The 13,344-nt window shown below is 35.5% G+C and overlaps 1 long non-coding RNA gene across 1 annotated transcript; it reads right to left on the bottom strand.

Annotated features, from left to right (window-relative positions):
• Window positions 1-5,970: 5,970 nt before the first annotated feature.
• LOC139146880 (uncharacterized) lies at window positions 5,971-11,585 on the bottom strand. Its single transcript, XR_011555602.1, has 4 exons — window positions 11,358-11,585; window positions 10,524-10,582; window positions 7,384-7,506; window positions 5,971-6,096 (listed from the first exon to the last, which is right to left on the bottom strand). It is a non-coding gene; the product is annotated as an uncharacterized lncRNA (long non-coding RNA).
• Between the last annotated feature and the right edge of the window lie 1,759 nt (window positions 11,586-13,344).

Raw genomic sequence — 13,344 nt, 5'->3', positions numbered from 1 at the left:
ATATATATATATATATATAATGTTATATATATATAATGTTATATTATATATATATATATATATATATATATATATATATATATATATATATATATATATATATATATATATATATATATATATATATATATATATATATATTATATTAAAGTGGTACCAGTCGGGGTGACCCAGACCGTACTACTAGTTTTACCCGACGTCTACATTGTACTCCCGAAGTCACAATCGATTTGCTGCACGCAATGGTAACAACGTGTACATTTCGCAACGCCTAGAGAAATCATACGAAGGGACGTTCGTATATTCTCTTTCTTCAATTTGGAACCCTTTTTTATTTATGGGTCTGTCTTGCAGAGAACACCTTGAACGACATGAAAACGACGCACGAATCCCCCAACAGTGCAACACACGTCTCTATCATATTGCAATCAATTAGAATTGAAACGGTATCCTAGAGCGCTATGTCAAATTTATATTAGGCTTATAAAACTTGTATCGTTTCCACCTGACCGTACAGTGGCTTCAGCATACAGATCAAAGAGATGTAAACGCTAGATCACAATGACTGAATGTTAGGTTTTAGCAATCTAGCTTATTTAAAGAATGAACTTCTGCAGACAGGAATTTAAAACACTTCACGAAGTCAGAAAGACTAGTGCTTGTTGTTCTGTTGTCATGTACAAAGCATTATTTCAGCTGTGCATATATTGCTACTGCAGATAGGCTACAGTTACTCTGTTTTATAGAGACCAATTCACTCGTTAACTCACCTTTGCAATACAATTGTCTCGAAGATGTTAGATTTCCTTGAAACTCTGTTACCCATTTTTGACGTTTTCTGTAAAAATTATAAGATTTATCGCTCAGTTTGACAGTTTTCTGTGCTGTGCTAACACTTCGCAAGTGGTTCGAACAACGTTGCTGGCAGTGGTATTTTTGCGTTCTATTTGCAGATAGAACAAAAGTGTGACGTCACTATAGCTTTACTTTGCACCAATCATGGTGGCGCTCACAGCGCCCTCGGAAGTTCAAAATGCCAAGCAAACAAGTAACACTAACACATCGATCTCTGGCGGAAATGCTCTCCGACAACATATTTTAAGGTATAATAGACTGTCTTTCTAGTGATTAATCTTTACAATGTGTTTTTAATTGTGAAAATGGAAGAATAAGGAAATTTGTAGTGAGGACAAATCAATGCATATTGGTTTGGGGGTATTTTAATGCAGGGCGTCTTCACCTGTAACGCTTATTTTCGACGTAAAAAACGAAATAAAAGTAGTGCTTACCATTCTACCCTACTTCATGATACCCATTTCATCCAACGTAACCAAATTATCAAAATGTGGTCATTGAGGGCGCCGTTTACCGCGTCCTCTGATACCGAAAGTTACTGTACGACGAAACTCCATAGGTTACAGACCGGCAGATGTATGGTACTGATGCCCTTTGTTCAGTGAATGCAAATGGTACTCAAAGCGTTTCGTTTTTACCTAATTAGTATTTTCACTTAATTTTGATGAGTTCTTGTAAATATTTCACATGCTTCCAAATCTTTTTTAAGTCTGTTTTTCTCTTTGAGGCAGTTTATCGTTGTTTACATACTGACAGTTCCGTGTTTCCTGGTCGTTGTCGACGTCGGCTTAGAACCCTTGGCACCGTACTCTTCACGGGATCTTCGGATCGGTCGAAGTTCGAAGGAGTTTCTAGTCTATTCTTATCATTAATAAATCGTGACATTTGACATTTGACAACCAGCAACTCATAGAGTTTGCAAGTCACAATGTCAAACAATTACTACTACATGACTGCAAGTGCATTTCTTTAGATTTGTTTGTGAGGATTTCTTTTCTCCATTGGTACAAAATGAAAGGCTAGCAAGCTGAAAGTTTGTGTGTGAATGAACGGATTGCAATTTATCTTCTGAATAAAAAATATTAAATGTTCTTCTTTTAATATTGTCATAACACTCGACACTATGATGCGCAGACTGGGGCATCCATTTTATAACACTTATTACATCTCTCTACATTGCGAATCCTTCAGTAAGTGAGTATCTTGTCAATGAGCTGGACGACACGGGTCTGGACAGAAAGAATGTCTTCATCAGTCTTTATAAAGCTGACGGTGAATTTAAAATGGCCGAAGGAGGAATTTGACCTACACAAATTTGCAGCGGGTGAACCAAATAATAGTGGGGACTGCGAATACATGTGGTACGATGTAACTGAAATCATAACTAAGGTGCAACTTCTTAATTATAAGTTTTTTTTTTCTGGCAAAGCGTCTTCTATCGACGAATCTTTCAGTCTAAGCGATGAGTGCATCCTGTGAAATTGTCGCTGATGTTTACGGACTTAATAGGCAAATAATACTCGTGAAAGTCACTGTTTTACCAGATTCATCTTGATACAACTACAGCGACCGACCAATGTCTTTCATGTTTTTTTACATCTGCTTGTCTTTCGGAAACTTTTGCACCGAAAATTTATTTCCAGAATAATAACATTGATATCGCTTCAATGTCAAGGCTACTTACTCCTAGCAAGGCAAACATATTTTTTCCTTTAAAGAATATTAATTATTTTTAAAGTTGGTAATAGAAGGAGCTGTGGAATACGAATCCTTATTTCGGCGTGATGAAAGTGTTATTAAATCAATAACGTCCAATAATTGCAACAACACACACTTATTGCAGCTAAGGATAGACCATTAAACTTTAGAGCGATGATATTGCAAAATTGGTTCGCGTCTTTGGGAGCGCACATATTTCATCATCTTTCAGTTGAATTTTGTTCATGTTCCAGTCAATGAATATGTTTGTCAAAAGCAGCAGGGATGTGCTTGTTTAACAACGGTTTTGCTGACAGACTTGTACTCACTTTTAGCGTCTCTACTCATAATCTAACGGTCTGTCCTCTTGTTGATCAAATACACAGGAAACATATGTATTTACTTCGAGAAAAAACTTTTACTTGACAAAATGTTTTGTAAATAAACGTAGAATTGTATAACTACTCTACAGTTTGCTAACTAGACTACCTCATTTATACAAATAATTTTGAATCCCTTTCTATCTGATTCTTCTGTGAGAACGCTAATTGAGGCTTAACGGTTTTGTACATCGACAATAATGATGAAGGTACAAATATGATTCAAAATTTGAAATCAAAATATTTTAGAGTACACCACTATTACAAGTCAATTATTGAGAAACTTTCTGTAATTTCAAAAACTTGACATTGCTAAAAGTAAACATTGCTGATGTGGATTTTCAAGGCATCAATAAGAGAGACAAACTCTAACGTGATTTTCAATATTAATTGAGAAATCGTGGAAAGAGATTAAAAACTAGCAAAATAGAGATTGAATATGAACGATATATATCCTTAAGTTTGGATTTTTTAATCCTCAGTTTGTATGTTAATAGGCAATCAATTTTTATCGTTAAACTGTGGTTTGAGACACGAATTTTCAAAACTGCTTTGCTGAAAACGAGCCCTCTACGGTACATGAAGAAGTTTTATACTCGTTGGGAGAAGAATGCTTCAGCGTCTTCACTCGATAATACTGATGCTCATGGCAAATTCTGAGAGAGAGAGAGAGAGAGAGAGAGAGAGAGAGAGAGAGAGAGAGAGAGAGAGAGAGAGAGAGAGAGAGAGAGAGAGAATAAAGTGAGTTGCATGTGTCGCTTAATGATGACTGGGAGTTATATATGCTATGCTTATCGTTCATCATAAAGATTTTGAAGCCGTTGTTGTATCAATAGCCTTAGTTTCACCAAGTTAAACTTGTAACGGAATAACCATTTCTAGGCCTCTCTATGGTATGCCTTTTGCAATGCCCCCCCCCCCTCGGTGTAGCCTGTAGCTTGTATGACATCGGCAAATGTTTGCTCTGTTTCAGGGTCATACCAATAACGATGAGAATTATTTTTTCATATGGAGATTCCTCTAAGAGGTATTAAAATATGTTTAAATGCCATATACAATGTCAACATGACATAAAAATGATAACGAAATTTATTTATGAATGTATACGCTTACTTCAAAGTAACCCTATGAATTGAATATCCACCTCCTCGCTACAGAAGATTAAAAAGTTCCTTAAAAAGTGAAGTATGACCTCTGAGTTGAATCTAATCGAGATACTTTACCGTTGAGGTCGATGGCACCACTGCCGTCAGTGTCAGCCACTCGAAGGATATCGCTGATTTGGTCATCAGTCAAGTCTTGGTCCACGATCACTGCCATTGTATCTTTGATTTCGTCAACCTAATGAAGTATAAGTGATAGATTATATTGTATTAAGTCACATTCATTATTTTCCGTCGCCCTTTCCTTAGCATCTGCATGTTTTGTGATACTAGTTGAGTAGGCCAAAAAAATTGTTTCTGGACCTTGACATTCAGCAAAAGTGATGCGGCGACGCGGTTGTCTTTTTTTCATTTTTCCCCTTTTCCTTTTTTTACTCCTAACAATGCTGGTTTAGCACTATTGATACAACAGTTATTGTCTTTATCACTGGCTGCATAATACTTCCGTTTCTTTTTACCATTTTGGACATGTAAATAGGAGATATCAAGGATAGCTGTACTGATAAGTATGTATGTCCCCCCCAAAAACAAACAGAAAAAACAACAAAACAAACACGACACGCAGGTTCTGAAATGACGCGCACGGTGACCAGAAACGGTCTTGTTTGGCCTTACAGAAATTTGAATCACAACATTAAAAAACTAAAACAACCACACCCTACAAAATCAGATTTGAATGGCGTTCGGGAGTTATGGACTAAACCAACGAGTCTCTATCTGGTGTTTAGATATATAGCAATCATCTATTTTGCTTTCAAAAGTAAAATATAACATCCTTTGATATCAATATCTGTCAATTTGTGATACAATTATCTCCTTTTCAGTCTTACGTACATCAAAGTAAGACACAGCTTTTCAGAGAAAGACTTCTTTAGTTGCCCTGCATCATCGATTTAGTAATAGTGCATTTCATGCTGTACAAAGATGGAGATGTACGGGTTGCAAGGTTAGTGAAAGACCTGCTTTGGCATATCACGAGATATGCATTCTCTGGACGAGGAATTCTCGACAAGTCTTTCTCCTTTCAGGTTTCATATTATTATTCCCAGAAGTATGGACAGCATGTCAAAATCAGGTATTATTCATTTATTTACTATATTTATTGTTTACGCTTTTATTGAGCGCCCAAGTTACTTTACAGTAATTATCACTGGGGCTCATACAAAAATATGACTACAAATCACAAAAAAGTTAGCGAAGAAAGAAACTACGGGAGGAACATTTGTTTTGATATATTTGTTCAAGTCACATGGAAGGTATATCGATTAGCTCTCTGTGCGATTTCTGCAGGTAAGACATTCAAACACTTTGGTATTGTGCGCATATTGTTCTTGGTCTTATTATGTTAGAGTAAATGGATAACCACTATTAATGTTTTTATTAATATATACTTTGGAAAGACGTACATGATAAGATAGACCTAAACATCGATGGAGAATCTGGAAGCGTATCTCTTAAAGGATACAGTCGTCGGAACTGCGCTCAAAGGTCGTATGGGACCCATACGACTAATGTAAACACTGTATCCAAGGTACGATGGTGATTGATGAAAGTTAAAACATGTCTGTCATAATCTACATCGTATAATTTAAATGTTGCAGCTATGATGATGAGGTGCATCTAGATATCGTGCACGAAATACATTGTATGTAAACAAGAAACTCGCACAGGCGCAGTTCCGACGACGGTTTCCCTTTAAAAATAACAACAGTAGCATTCTTTGTTGTAATCCCAATGAAAACCATATAAACACAGTCTCTCCATGTTGGGGGGGGGGGGGGCTGTGATATAAACTACTTTCATACTATAAAATGCTGGGTACAAAATTTGCGAAAAATGTCTCATCTATTGGCTATCAAAGCTACATACCTTATCAAACCATCCTTATCGGCATCAAACATTCCAAAAACTTCTAGAATTTCTTCAAGTGAAGGTATCTGTTGTTTTTTTCTCGCGGAGGAGTGCCTTTAAGAACTCCTCTAGATCAACCTTACCGTCCCCTGCGATTCAGTTAAGACAGGTTTAATGTAAATAGAGGTGTAATGTTGTAATGCAGCTCTGAAATTTGACATTTGACAGACATATGACTGACAGTGAAGTTATAGAACAGATCGATAGGCTGCATTGAAGAGTGATTGTCATTGTCGTCATCAGTCACGTGATGTTCACTATAGTATTCAGGATTCCAGCAAGTCGTTGCACTGCGTTCAACAGAGCATTCAAAGTAATAGAGATATTCAGATATCTATAGTACTTAACAATATTTATTAATGTATAAGAAATGACACCGTAAGGTGATCAAATGTATCTAAAGTATGCTTGCTATCTAAAGTTTTAATTGCGGCGTCTTTTCACTCTGTTTTCATGATATTTGTTTCCAATAAAGGTTGAATCATAGTGTTGTACTTCCTTAGAGATATTTATAGACAACATATCCAACCAACAACAGACATGAAATTTCAGTGCGTCGATTATGATTTGCTTAAGCTTTAAAAGTATGGCTGTTGTGTTAATTATTGTTGAATTTTTTTAAGTATTATTAAAAAGCTGAATAATAAAGTCACCATTCGATATACATTGTCGAAAATGAGTAAACAAAACAAAACTAAATAAAACCATAACAACAAGCATAAAAACATGCCCCTCAAATCAGAAGCTAAGAGGGAATGGCGTAAGGAAGCAAAATTGATATCATGCTCATTTTATTCATTTCTTGTGACAGTCAGTAATATACCGATCAGTCGTTGGTGGCGATAATAAGGTATCGATAACTTGCTTGATTTTTGTGAATTTTTAAACAAATCATGAACAGTTCATCATCAGTCAATTAGAAATCGGTCAAACATTCACTACAGCCACATGATATATTTCCTTATTTCACGCTTCTCCAAGCTGCTGCTTTATTACAAAATATTTCTTATAAGATCGTTATACTCTCAACTACCATATGTTTGCCACATATTGATGCATTTTTATAGATAGATACATAGATAGATAGATAGATAGATAGATAGATAGATAGATAGATAGATAGATAGATAGATAGATACACACACACACACACACACACATACATACATACATACATACATACATACATACATACATACATACATACATACATACATACATACATACATACATACATACATACATACATACATACATACATACATACATACATACATACATACATACATACATACATACATACATACATACATAAATACATTTTAAACTCACAGAACGTATATATTCTGGAATTTTCAGAGTGAACTCACACTCACCGTTACTTTCATAAGTTTTCAGTGTATCCCAGACTATCTTCGGTTCACTAAACTTTTCAACAATAGCTATTTCTGACTGTGTCAATAAACCATCTTTATTCAGATCCAACCAACTGAAAAAATCTGTCGACATCAATAAAAGCAAAACATGTGTGAGTACAAACAAAATGCTGGATTCGACAATGCCACTTTAAGGATAAATCCTATGTCAGAGTAAAGCTTGACCTACAATATCAATACTGAACACGTTGAACGGACAAACTCGCCCTTTCTTACTTCACTGTGATAGGCCTACCAAGAAAACTTGGAATACTCGCGTAAAGTCACTCAATGTACAAAAGACGACGGTACATGGCTGCATAAGTGTAAAAATTACTCATTTCTAAACGGAAACAGATAATTTTGAGACCTTTTAATAGACAAAATGGATTTGTCCTTTTTCGACTTGCTTTCCTTGACAAATCAACATTACCGAACTGTAAGGAAAAGCTGTTATCATTATCCATATGAAACGCACCGTCGATCAAAAGTTCATTGTAAAGCTTGCATGAAGTCCAACCTTCATGTCCAGCCATGCATGCTGACAGTTGTGCAGGGAACTTCGTTTTTGGTACAGACCGTAAGATGTTTCACTGAACGTTTAATCTGCTTTGATGAAAGCAAAGTTCACAGTAAGTGAGGCTACCCACAATTCTCCATGATCTGTACACACGGAGATCACTCACTGAACTGAAGCAAATTTCTTCTGTACACAGAACCGCTCGGTCCATATTTCAAAATTCTGGCAACATAGTTCTGATAATCATAATTTTCTGATTTCTCACTGTGAATAATGAGAAGATCAACCCCTTTTCCGCGGAGGAGATAGCAATTTTGTAATTTGTCGACGTAGATTTTTGACAGCCATACACAATATTTTCAAGGAAACTAAGGGAATAAGTTGCATCTGTGTTGGCAAAAGAAAGGGTATTGATTTTTTTAATGTTCGTAACAAAGGAAATTTGCATGTCTGACAGATGGTACAGGTGAGACCATCTTAGTTGCTGATAACTTTATCTTGAAAAGTGTGCAATTTTTAGCACCTCCAAACATCGACTTCTCATTCATTTACTCTTGAATTTTAAACATAATCAATAATTTTGGAACATAGTTTCAACAAATAATCCTGAACTTAACTTGTGAGTTAAAAATTGTTAAGAAAATGATAAAATTGAAAGAAAAACCTTTAGCAAAAAATGTCTGAGTGAACAAATCAAGGGAAATTGTGGGTAGCCTCACTTACTGTGAAGTTGAGGTTGTACACAGTCGATCAGTATTTCAGCATGTTTCAACAAAGTCAAACAACACAAACTACTTTTCATTTCAAACAAATTCATTAAAAAGGTAAAAAAGGGCGATCTTCTGCATTAAAGAGTTTTTCAATATAAATTAAGGTGGTCAATTTTGAGTTTATAGGTCACGGAAAACCAATTTCTCTTCCTAAAATTTTGGTGGCTTTGATTTAATGTACTGTATGACCGTGGTTAAATCATTGAATCCAAGTTGAGATTAGAAACGAAAATTAATATTTCCGCATCAATAACATTAAAAAACCCAAACATATAAGATTGAGACAACCCTACTGTTTAGGAGTCAATGAACAAGTAACAAAAATAATCGTATTATATGCATATATATATATATATATATATATATATATATATATATATATATATATATATATATATGTACTGATTTACTTTACATTATCAACATGTAGAACATAACCACATTAGTGAACGATTGATAGTGGTTTAGATTGTAGTATTTCCAAACTGCAGAGTCAAAAGTAGCGGTTTATGTGGTTGAATTTTCCCCGTAGCTGTCACGACATTGTCTCTCATTAGCTGTCACGACATTGGCTCTCATTGGCGATTCTTTCAATAACAGTCAAGGTGACTTTATAATTGCATAACTCAATCAATTATCCTATCAAGTATGAGTATATTTTCAAACTTGACAACGTGATTATAGATGTTTTCGTTACAACAACATTATTGCCCTAATTGAAGCAATTTACCCCGTCTTAGTTTGACCTTCAAAAGTACGGTCGAAGCAAACACTCAAACAACCTATATCACTGATATCACTTTGTCGTTGCCTTATAGCAATGCACTCCCATTTAATAAGGGTGTTTCATATAATTAGTGAATTTGCGTGGGAAGCAACACATTGATTTAATAATGATGTCTTAAAATAAGATTTTACGACGTTTTGTACCATTTTTGGCCACTAATTTCGTTTTACAATCATTCCCACTAGCTAATGATTTTGTTTTCTTGTGAACAGATTATCGACATTGACTGATACAAAAATCCCAGATGTCAGTGTCTCACAATATAATAAGCCATGCATTGTCTGAGATTAAAAAGTTCATAATTGTACCGGATGAAATATATTTTGACACCATGAATAACAGATGAACGACAACGACTCGTTGTCAGAGAGCATGTAGTTTAAGAGGGTTTGATTAACATTTCGCCGCATTGTGTCATCACAAAATATGAAGTTAAATGTTTGAAATTCTTGCGCCGCGATAAACATATGATGTTGATGTTGGTTCGTTGCAATAAATTTAAATATCACACGAGTACACGAATAGTCAATCGTTTTTTGAGATTTCGAGGTAATCACGAATAGGCAAAAGTTCAGGATAGGCATCGATTTTATCACGAGAATTGATCTGCAGTTACATCGTAAATGGTGCGTCGTGACTTTGAACACTGACTCATTCACGTTGGAAACAAAAGTGTCTTGTATCATCTCCCTGGAGACAGACAAAATCAAACTCTATCGAATTCACATTCTCCTCGGGCTTTCATCATTTGTGAACAGTTAAATATGAAAGTATTATGAACTCTTCATTCAACCAGTTCAAATCTTAAAAACTGCCTACGGCAGTGAACAGAGTTTTTCGTTTGGGTTACATTATACACTACCACATTTACATGCTGTCAATGACGCAAGTAGATGGATATATGGCATTTTGTGAGAATCATCGGAAATGTTGAAAAAGCAGTAACATCAACGGAACACTGCAAATAAACAATACAAACATAGAGTATACCAATGAAGTGACGTCAATATGGATGTAAACTTACCGATGAGCTCCAAGTAATCCATACTGACGGAATCATCAGATACAACTTTTCAAATTTTCCTAAAAGGATCAAGACGTGAAGAACAAGGTGAAGATTTTGACGTCATCTTAGCATTCAGTCTTAGAGTGTACAAAACGGAAATTGCGTTGTGTTGACTATGCAACCACAGCCATTATATTCACAATTCTTTTCTTTTCTAGAAGCGATTTAGCAATGATGACTCGTTTGAATTTCTTTACTTTCAAAAATGATGTATGTCTAGTTTTTGGAAAGTAAAATTCAAAATAAAGTGCGATATTGAGAGAGAAAGCTAAGGCGTTCTAACAAATGCTCTCGTATTTTGCGTTTCGCTCACTTAGTGTTTGCATCAGCCATTCTTTATTCTTTTTTCCTCTAATAATCGAGTTTTGGCAGTGATGACTCAGCAATACTAAATGAATGAAACCCAAATACGAGAGCATGTCTTAGAAGTAGCGTATATACGTACAGTGATACCCAGTCCAATTATCAATCGTTCGGTATAAATGGATGCCAGACTTGCATTTCTTCACTTAGACAACCGTATGCAAATGATAGCAATTCAGAAATCATAGTCTCTGTAGTGATATTTCTCTATCATCTATCAGCGAATCGTACCAAGGATAGTTTACTTTAAGGCACTAAATTCTTACTAAGTATTCTCATATTAACAGCCATCTCGTTAACATACCCTGAAGATTATGCACGTATTTCTTCATTAATCACTTGAAAGTTGTTAAAACTACTTTAGAAAGGTATAAAATATAATGGTATAACATGAGCGATAAACGCGGCAAGATGGATAAAATTACTCACCATTTATCGCATTTTTATCATGATGGTCACTTGGAAACGTCTCCGAGTCTTCCCTTTTCCAGTTAAGTATAGAATTAAAATCAAATAAGTTACTTTGTGTCTGTTGAATTAAACAGAAAATAGCTAGCGATTGAAGTGTAAAGACAAAAACTGAAACCCTGTTCATGTTGCTAGTATCGGATGAAATTTCAACGCTATTTCTTCGATTCCGCTTTAAAGTGTTCAGTATCGGCGTACAGACATTTTCCCTTTTATAGCTTATACTACGTCACAAGTAGGTAGTGTCTGTAAGATCAAACAGGTTGTAGGATTAACAATAAGTATCAAGGGAACGTTACTTACTCCAACTGGTAAATATCACACTGTCAATTTTACAAAGGAAAAATGCGGAAGTTTGGTGATGACGTCATTGTGACTAGCCCCTTAGATCAATACTCTCCACCAAGAGTGCAGCAAAACAGACTAATATCTTTGTTTCATGTCCACCGTATGTTTGACACATTGACAGATTGAAAGCGGCCAAATTACTTGCATTATCAATGCCAGAAAGCAAATTTCAAGGTACAACTTCCCTCAAATAGAAGTATTTCAGAATCCTTCAATACAAATGACACTAAAAGAGAATTTGATTGAGCTGTTTACTAGTAAATCATGCATGTAAGGCCTAAATCGTTGAATAGCGTGTCTCTAAAAACAAGTTTTTAAATTAATATGGCCAAATGGAAAGACGTTCAAAAAATGCATACCATTTTTTTCTGTACGTCTATGCCCAATTGATATCACAATAGTTAGGAGATGACTGGATAACTTAGCCCTGTATATTTATCAAAGCTTAACCTACCGAAAATATGTGGTACTGTGATGGAAAAGTTCAAAACCAAAGCTGCCATCGGAGACACAAATCTTTAAGTGAAATGTACAGCCGATGTGACTCATCCCCTTATTGTGGCATTACCTGAACACGACTTTTCAGGAGTACATCATTTACAGAGACCGTTATCTATTCAGTCATATCAGAATACGGAGTCGAAATGTGCACCTAGAACAAGGAGTTGAGATAAGTACCAACTTAAAAGAGTGTAAATTGCAGTTCAGACACGCAAAATGCCGCAATCATAGTCCGATAAGCTTTAGGTGAAATTCTAGCGTAATATCTCGTACATGCCTAATTATCCAATTCAAGTTGGTTGACTACCAGAGTGGAATTGTATTTCATTGAGGATATACGATTTGTAAACGAATTTCCGTGGCATTTGAGTGCTATTTTAAACACGAATGTTGGTTTCAATAAACTGAGAACAAAGGGGTTTATAGAAATTATCAGCGCCCCTAGTGTTTGCACATAGGACCAAATCGATTGTAAGCCGGGGCGACTTTGATGAGATGGCTTTCATTTATGACCCAGGGGAGACAGTAATGTCATCTTCGTCAAGCCATAATATGTTTAAAACCTCAATGGTATTTCAAGAAGGAATTTAGGCATTCATTAATTACTATTCTCCTTTCGACACAGGAGTTAGGGACAAAAAGCTTTCTGTACCGTGATCTTCACCTCACTGCATACTGTATTTCAATAGAGGATAAGATGAATGGATGGCTGGAGAGGTAGAATGGATGGATACATGGATTGATGGATGAATGAATGAATGAATGAATGAATGAATCAATCAATCAATCAATCAATCAATCAATCAATCAATCAATCAATCAATCAATCAATCAATCAATCAATCAATCAATCAAATTTATATAGCGACAAAATGCATAGTTTGATAGAAGTTGGATAGTACATTACTGATTGATACGGTTGAACCGTTGGATTTTCCAACGAATCAGAATGACTTCCGTTTTGTCATCATTGAAGGGAGGGGGTCGTCGGAAATCTCTGCGACTCTCTTGTCTTCCAACAATGTATATCATGCACGGTATCTAGATGCATCACCTCAACATAGCTGTAACATTTAAATTGGACGATGTACATTAATAT

The sequence above is a fragment of the Ptychodera flava genome, chromosome 2 (genome assembly GCF_041260155.1).
Source record: "Ptychodera flava strain L36383 chromosome 2, AS_Pfla_20210202, whole genome shotgun sequence".
Taxonomy (NCBI): Eukaryota; Metazoa; Hemichordata; class Enteropneusta; family Ptychoderidae; genus Ptychodera; species Ptychodera flava.
Note: the sequence above shows the minus strand (reverse complement) of the source record. Positions and strands in the feature narration are given on the sequence as shown.